The sequence below is a fragment of the Megascapheus bottae genome, chromosome 3 (assembly GCF_031878675.1).
Source record: "Megascapheus bottae isolate mThoBot1 chromosome 3, mThoBot2.hap1, whole genome shotgun sequence".
Classification (NCBI taxonomy): domain Eukaryota; kingdom Metazoa; phylum Chordata; class Mammalia; order Rodentia; family Geomyidae; genus Megascapheus; species Megascapheus bottae.
In genome coordinates this window covers 37,004,815-37,013,534 of record NC_143511.1, presented here as the reverse complement: position 1 = coordinate 37,013,534, position 8,720 = coordinate 37,004,815, and the positions used below count along the sequence as shown (strand labels likewise).

The 8,720-nt window shown below is 40.8% G+C and overlaps 1 pseudogene across 1 annotated transcript; it reads right to left on the bottom strand.

Annotated features, from left to right (window-relative positions):
* Positions 1-2,127: 2,127 nt before the first annotated feature.
* On the bottom strand, positions 2,128-4,542 carry LOC150065357 (protein Mis18-alpha pseudogene; annotated as a pseudogene). Its single transcript, XR_016534826.1, has 3 exons — positions 4,423-4,542; positions 3,358-4,333; positions 2,128-2,213 (listed from the first exon to the last, which is right to left on the bottom strand). The product of XR_016534826.1 is annotated as a protein Mis18-alpha pseudogene (transcript).
* Between the last annotated feature and the right edge of the window lie 4,178 nt (positions 4,543-8,720).

Sequence of the window (8,720 nt, the reverse complement as noted above, 5' to 3'; positions counted from 1 at the left end):
CAAAGACATGGGGCTGGCCATGTGGCTTAGTGGTAGAGTGCTGCCAAGTGTGCAGGAAGCCCTGGCTTCCATTGCTCACTACCACATAAACAGCAAAGTCCAGAAGTGGCGCTGTGGCCCAAATGGAAGAGTACTAACTAGCCTTAAACAAGGAGAGGCCCAGGGACAGTGCCCAGATTCTGAGTTCAAGATCAGAGATGAAACGCTATGTCCCACCGTTTTGTTTAATTTTTTTTCGTTTTTTTTTTAAATTTTTTGGTTAGAACGCTTAAGCCATTCAATCTATAACAATGATAACATCTGCCACTGAACTTTAACACTGCACTTCACAAAAGCATTTTTGAACATTTAACTCTCTCTGTCTCTGTCTTTCTATCTTTTTGTATTTTGGGTAATTTTGTTTTACATTTTATTGTCAGGTTAATGTATAAGAGGGGGTTACAGTTACATTGGTCAGGTAGTAGGCACATTGCTTCTCACACATTGATACCCCTTCGCATGTTTTTGTCCCCATTTCCCTTCTTTATCCTCCCAATCATCTTGTTTCCCCTTTCTCTTCCCTATTTCAAATAAACAATACAATGCATATACAATATACCAGGTAACACATTTTATCTCTTGAATGCCCATATATTCTATCTATTAGAATGATGACACTCTATTAGAACAGGAAACCCAAGGGCAGAGAGTGTCTAGAGTCAACTTCATGCTTTACATTATCTCAACAATCAACTCTTAAACATCTCTTGTGTGCAAGGTATACTGCAGAGTGACACTAACTGACATAATAGTACATACCTAAGTCTCTCTCCTTCCATACCGTGCAATCCCAAATACATCTTTTTACTTCACTCCCCTGACTTAAAAACTATCAAGAGCATACTAAATAGGTCTGGTGGTCCTAGTCCCTTTACTGTCCTGGGGAAGGGGTAAAGAAGGGAGGAGCTAAATGTGCAGAGAAGAAAGCAAGGAATACAACAACTGTCAGAGAACCTCTACTACTGGCCTTGGTCTCACACATCAGATAGCCCAAACACAAAGAGTGCACCAGGCATAATAGCTGGTGCAAAGACCACAAGCAGAAACTAGCTGAGCTCATGCAAGGCAAGAAAGAAGGCTGGGCCTCGGGTTTGAGGGGCATGCTGTAGGCAGAAGCAGCTGAATCAAGGCACAAGTGACATAGGGAACAGAATTCATTCTAAGTTAATGGGAAGTCCCTGGGGGGTTTCAGTGCGGTCTGATACACAGTTTCAAACAGTGCTATGGAAGCTGTGAGAAAATGGATTGTAGAATATACAAGTGAGTGAGCCTGTGGCTATCCACACTGTCAACAGGAAGGCAGCAGTCCAAGCTCCCAGTTCTACCTCCTTCATCTATGGCATCTTACAGACAGTAAGGCCACCTTCCATTTGTAAATATAGTCACCCTGAGCCAGCTTGTCTCCAATTTGTCTCCAGTGCCTGCTACTACTCTTGAATCCAGGAAGGAGTCCTATCAATCATAGTAAAGGCCAGCTCTAAGGGATACTTTTCAGCTTTTTTTCCCCTAATAGTTGACATGAAGCAAGCATCACAGTGTCAACAGGCTGGAGTACTTTTTCTCAGGTCTCTATTGCTCTGCATCACTACAAGGTAGATTTAAATTTAGGAAAATGAAGAGTATTCATAGATCAGGATTGTACAATCACACACAAGCAGGCTTCAAGCTAACAGTTTAGAAAACTTTCAATCCCCAATTTAAATCTCCTCTTTTTTCAAAAAAAAGTTACAGAAAAAGAAAGCACAGTAAGTTACTATATTTAACAAGTCATTTACAGTTCCAGAGGCCTTCCTACATCTCCAGGGAGTTCAGAGACACTAACACTTCTACATTGCTATGATCTGCCATCCTGTGTCTCCATAGCCCCAGCTTTTGTCTTAGTCTGTGAATTTGCTCATAAGTTCTGTAAATTTGTCCTTAATATTCTCAAGCATTACTAGAAAAGTGGACAACATTTATTTGTGTAAATAAAAGAAGATCACACTCGAATAAACCTGTAAGATTTGATAGTTAAAAAATTAATCCTCTGGATTATCAAATGGTTAACACTGATCATAGAGAGGCTTAATTGACTTACCTAAGTAATGTGGTGGATGAAATGACATAGGTTTCCTGGTCGTTGAGTAATATCCAATTGCTGTCTTAAATCGAATAACTTTGTCATCTGTTCTAGACTGAAACAGATGTAGGAAAACCTTAGTTATGCCATATATCTGAATATGTTTTACAATTCAGCACCTATGTAGTACACTGTGGGCTTTCAATTTACATAAGAATATAGAATGACATTAAAACTTCAAGGGATGACTACTGAATCAAAATGAAATTAACTCTTTTTTTTTATTATTCCAGGTACTTATTTCAGTAATAAAATGCTAACATGCCATATTAGCAAATTTAAACAAGGTTTTAAATACGGAGATCTGATCTTAGCTCATCATTAAAACTCAGGTTATGAAAGACTCCAGGTTGAGGAATTCCTTGTCCAAAATGTGTAGAACTTTGTCAGGGCTTGGAATCTTGTTTCTCTTTTTTGGCGCATTTCAGATTTTGGATTTTCAGAGTAGGAATGCTCAATCTCTAATGGTTCAGAACACACATCAAGGAAAGATCTTAAGTAAAAACAATTATATACAGAATAATCTCATGGTTCCATACAAAAATGTACTCCAATGTTTATAGCAATTATCTTTCAGTTAGGAAGTTTTACCTTCTTTTTCTAATTTCCTCCATGGTCATATATTTACTGGGGAAGGAACTAGATGCACTGTGTTTTAGCAAGCCCTATGCACCGTATCTGATTCCTCTGTTACTTGAACATTGTTTTACTTTGTTTCCAGGGGTTGGCTCACTAAACTGAATCAGAAACATGAATCTCCATCATTTTTTCTATGGTCCCTTTGTCCTATATATTGCCTCTTTTCATCATCCTTGAAGTAAGGAACATCGCCGAGGAAACACAGGCCCCAAATGGCCGGCTTCCAGGTTACATGGCTAATTAAATAGCTATTCTAGGACTCGGTTCCCAGAGACTTTCCTTGAAAACATTAGGAGGGAAGCTCTGCTCAGAGCACTCTGCTCACAACTCTTCTGATGAAGCTCCCACTGTGTGCTAGGTCAGACCCAAAGAGGCACTGTCAACCATGTTAAAACAGCCCTCACTTGACCAGGACCACACAAGCATCATATGGGACAAGTATCCTCTGCCCAGGCACTGACCCCAATGCCCACAGGACTCTGGCTGGGAAATGCTTGGACAAAAATCTTTGACCACCTCTCACACTGCAAGGAGAGGCACAGAGAAGGCTGTGCACACACCTGTTATTCCTGCAGGACTCTCTGAAAGCCACGGGGCAAGCTCCTGTAGCTTCTCCCTAGAGAGCTGGAAAGACCTTGTGGCAGAGGGCTACAGGATCTCTTGCTCTTGTACAAGTTTTCAAACAGTTCTGACACACAATTCAATTGACCAGTTTTTTCACAGCGCGGTAAGCATTGGTAAGCAGGAACAATGTTTAACATCTTACACTTAGTTTTAACATCTTACAATATTAAATGATGTCCAAAGTATTAAAAGAGTCAAAACGAGTGAATTTTTAAACAGAGAACAAAGTAGTCTAGAAAGTCATCCCAGCCTCTTATCAAAATAAAAACTTCTAAATTCCAGCTCTAGCGAGTATCATAAAATAGCTTTACATGTAAATGAGGATGACAATTTCTCTTTAGCATAAAATATCACTGCAGAAATAATTTTACAACTCTTCTCATTTAAGAAAGGCCAAAAAACAAAAAGGAGAGAAAGACAGAGAGAGGAGTGGGTGCGGTGGGCGAGATGAAGACCTCATCTGTGAGAATTGGCCAGGGCCAACTTTGACTCGACCTCCCACAGCTTTCTTTGCAATGCTACCAAGACATCTTCCATCTGCTTCAGAGACCTTTCTATTCCAACTCTGCTTTCAAGATTAAAAAGCTCTTTATCTTCTGGCACCATTTGCTTTTCAGAGGACCCTAAAGAATAACTTTCAATGGCTTCTACACTGAGACAAAACGAGTCCCTCTTGTAATCTAGGTTCTTGGGAGTGCGCCTGTATATGTAGCCCAGGTTGAGGGAGCAGCCTGTGCTACAGAGTCTCCAAAATACAACCGTCTTCATCTTTGCGTTTAGATAATTTCTGTTCTTTATCCACAGAAACATTACAGGAAACACAGCGCAACAGGATGCAGTTGGTGTCCTCCTGGCAGGTCACCCAACTCAGCGAGTCACCGAGTGGCACCCGGAGCACAGGAACACCAGCCCCCCTCATCCCCCCCCCCCCCCCCCCCCCCCCGCCCCCGGCTGCTTGCACCACCCAACAGCGGCGGCCTCCACGTGCACCAGGCCGCCACCTGCCTGCCCCGCTGCCATGGCTGCTTGGCCTGCTTCCACTGGGGTGGGGGGGGGCTGCCGCCCTGTGGGCCCTCTCCACCCACTTCCGGCCTATGCTCCGCCCCCATCCCGCACACCATCGCGAGATTGACAGTTGTGCTCTAGGGGAGATTGGATACATCAATGTCCACCCTGAGCTCCCCTGCAGGCTGTGTCCGCCCAGGATCAGACAACACAGCGCTTGTACCTGCCTCGATCACATGGAGGGATGTGTGGAGAATACCGAGTAAACCACAGATTACCAATCCTTTCTTGATATTAGAAGATTTCTGAAACAAAATGTCACTACAGGTATCTTTCTGAGTCAAACACTAAATCTTATCCTATGGATCCCTGTGGTCTGTTAAGTTTCTGATAAAACATGAATAAGCCACATGAATCTATTTTTCAATAATACAATCAGATGCTATTTGTTTTTGGGGGGGTGCTTTTTGTTTTTTCTGGTTTTTTTTTTTTTTTTTTTTTTTTTTGCCAGTCCTAGGCTTGAGCTCAGAGCCTGAGCACTGTCCCTGGATTTTCTCAAGGCTAGAGCTCTACCACTTCAGCCACAGCACCACTTCTGGCTTTTTGCTATGTATGTGGTATCGAGGAATTGAACCCGGGTCTTCGTCCATGCTAGGCAAGCACTCTACGACTAGGCCAAACTCCCAGCCCCTCAGGTGCTATTTGGCTATATGTGGTTGCATATCTTTTCTCCCTGCAGAACACTTGCCATTGCTTCCATGTAACAGTACATTTGAATCAGCCAAAGCTACATTTTGGTGGCTTCAATATATTTCTCCAAACTGCCTGAAGATTTAGCTTTGGGGATTATTTTGTGGGAAGACTAATATTTAGGGCCACAGAAGTTTGGGCCTTGGCTGCCAGGGGAGACTATTAAGAAAGGTATGAGGGGAAAATGGAATGGGCTTCTCACTTAAACTGCTGATGAAGTTCGTCTATGCTTGACTTCAACCAATGATATGCCTTTAGGGAAGTCAGTTCAATCCCTGGGACCCCTGTATACCCAAGAGGAAAAGTACAGGCTGCTCTGCTAAGCACATCCATGTTCCCAAAGGTCCTCTTCCAAACAAAATAGCAGCTGTGCCTGTGGAGAACTCTCCATTCTGAAATGCCTATGATGCTCCTCAGGAGCTTGGAATTTTAATTTTATCCTTCCAAGTCTAGGAACGCCTACACCGTTTGCATGGTCTCAGAGAAAAGCTTGCAAATGCACAAAACATGTAGAGAGGGCTGCAAAGAAAACCAATGATACTGAAGTGAAGTGATTGAGTCGAACCTGCACATTTTAAAAAAAATCAGATGGTTAGTGTGTCATGTTGAAGAGAAGAGCAAACAGTATCAGCCAGAGTGGAGACTGTAGTTACCTTGGTAACAGACACAAGTGGTGCTGACAACACCCAGGACTGGAGAAGATGCTGAGCCAGAGGCCGCAGGTAATGAAACTGGGGACAACTCCCTAATATGCCAATACTGGGGCTTGAACTCTAGGCCTGAATGCTATCCCTGTCATACTCAATCACTCGAGCCACAGCTCCACTTCTGCTTTCTTTTTCCCTTGGTAGTGATGATTACTTGGAGTCTCAGAGACACTTTTCTGCTTAGGCTGGCTTTGAACTATGATTGTCAGATATCAGCCTCCTGAATAGCTATCATAGGCATGCACCAACAATTGCTTTCTTAGATGCTTTTGATGTTTTGTAGCCATTTTATGTTCTATATGATAATATCCTTAAATATACTCAACTTTTACTTTAAATTTTTATTAGCATCAGTTAGTTTTCTTGATAACCATTCTTGGTGTAGTTTTGATTTGTATTTCCTTTATGGCTAAGAATGTTGAACAACTACTCATATATTTGCCACTTTACTATGTTTGAAAACAGATGATGAAAGTGTTATGTTTTGTTGGTCATTGAGAATGAAATGTAATGTGCTAAAACAAAAAATACTGTATAGGGCTGGGAGTTTGGCCTAGTGGTAGAGTGCTTGCCTAGCATGCATGAAGACCTGGGTTCAATTCCTCGGTACCACATGCATAGAATTTTAATAAGCTAGAAGTGGTGCTGTGGTGCTGCGGCACAAGTGGTAGAGCTCTAGCCTTGAGAAAAGTCCAAAGATGGGACTCAGGCCCTGAGTTCAAGCCCCACAACTGGCAAAAAAAAATGTACAGACCTGGAGATCTTTTTTTTTTTTTATAATTTTCTATTGTGATTAATAGAAGGGTTACATTATATTCACCAGATAGAAGGTGCATAACTTCACAAACATTGATACCCTTTCTCATGTCATGGTCCCCATTTCCCTCCCCAGCTTATCTTGATTTCCCCCTTCCTTATCCAATTTCAAATTACCAATTAAGCACATATAACATATATCAGATAACAAGGTGAAATACTGTAACAATATGAGATAACCAAGGGACAGCAAAAGAGATGAGAGATAACATAGTACATTAAGGAAAACAGTCAATCATTATATGGCTTTTGTTTCCTTATCCTGGAGGTCCTTACATTTAGTGTCATACTATTTGGCCTTATGTCTCTAGATTTTGTTCTATGGTAAATGTCTGCTAGGAGAGCCCCAGGTTTCTACTGATTATGACAAATGAGGGAGACTATTGGGCCTATGTTCCTTTGAGTCTGGCTTACTTTACTTAATATGATTTTTTTTCTAAGTCTTTCCATGTTCTAATGGGGCGATGCTGCATAGAATTCCATTGTGTATAAATACCACATCTTGTTGATCCACTCATAAACTGCAGGACATCTGGGTTGGTTCCATATCTTTGCTATGGTAAATAGTGCTGCAATGAACATCATTGTGCTAGTGGATTTAGTATGCCCTTGTTTCTGGACGATTGGGTAAATGCCAAGTAATGGAATTGCTGGGTCATAGGGGAGCTCTATGTTTAGTCTTTTGAGGAACTGCCATACTGCTTTCCATAGTGGAATGAGTTTACACTCCCACCAGCAGCGTAGTAGTGATCCTCCTGGCCACATCCCCTCTCTAGCATCTGTTATTAGTTTTCTTGATCCTGGCCATTCTAACTGGAGTGAGGTGGAATCTTAGAGTTGTTTTGATTTGCATTTCTTTTATGACCAGAGATGTCGAGCATTTCTTCATGAATCTATAGACCATTTTTATTTCTTCAGAGAAGACTCTATGTCTTAGGCCCATCTTTTAATGGGATGGTTGTTACTTTGGAGATTAGTTTTGGAGTGATTCAATTTTTTGAGCTGTTGATATATTTTAGATATGAGGCCTTTGTCCATTAAGTGATAATTTACATATCTATTAGTTTAAAACAATTATATTTGATTCAAATCGTATCACAATAAATGTTTTCATATAGTATTTCTTAATCATAATAGTATTCCTATCTTTTCTTCAGAACCCAATGCAGTTGCTCTATGGTCCTGAAATGAAGCAGACTCAAATCACAGTAAAGACACACACAAATTTCCCTAAAGTTATGTTCCTCATGCGCCTCAAAAACATATTTGAACTGAAAGGGGCAAGTGATTATTTCTGTAATTTCATTTTATTATTTATAAATGTGATGTACAGCGGGTCTAAAGTTACGTAAATCAGGTAAAGAATGCATATATTTTTAGAAATTTGTCATCACTGGCCTCACTCTATCCCAGATTTTCCTTCTCATTGTCACTCATCTTAAGTTCTACAGTTTAACATAGAGTGACATTCTATTTTAAAGCCAGCATTTTTCCAACTATGTAACCAAAGGGTCCTGCAGATATATTATGGACAAAGGTTAATAGGACAAAGGTAACAAGAATGTGCCATGTTTTAAAACATAGAACTCTTTACTAATGATATCATTGAATGCCAAAACTTGTCTAAAATGATAGCTGCTCTTAGGAGGCACTACATGACAGAACAAGCTTGGACAGATGATGTGTCATCGGATGGAATGGGAAACCATATTCTTTCCCTGGAGTCAAGAGGTCCACATAAAACCCCACACATATTCTCAGTGTTGTCAATAGCATTCAGGAAGCGAAGATTTGAATTTTTCAAAACCAGCTGGGATTATACAGATACTTTACTAAACATACTCTGTTTGGGTGTATCAACAAAATGCTATTAGAATTTACGTGAAAATCATGTGTTGTAGAAATGTATCTTCACAGTGCCTAGCCTCTCAGTGTCGTTTCTGGTATAGACTGCCTGAATCCGTAGAAGAAACACCTCAAACTTGTTTCCTGTAAAGCATTCCAGTTCAAGGTTGATGAAG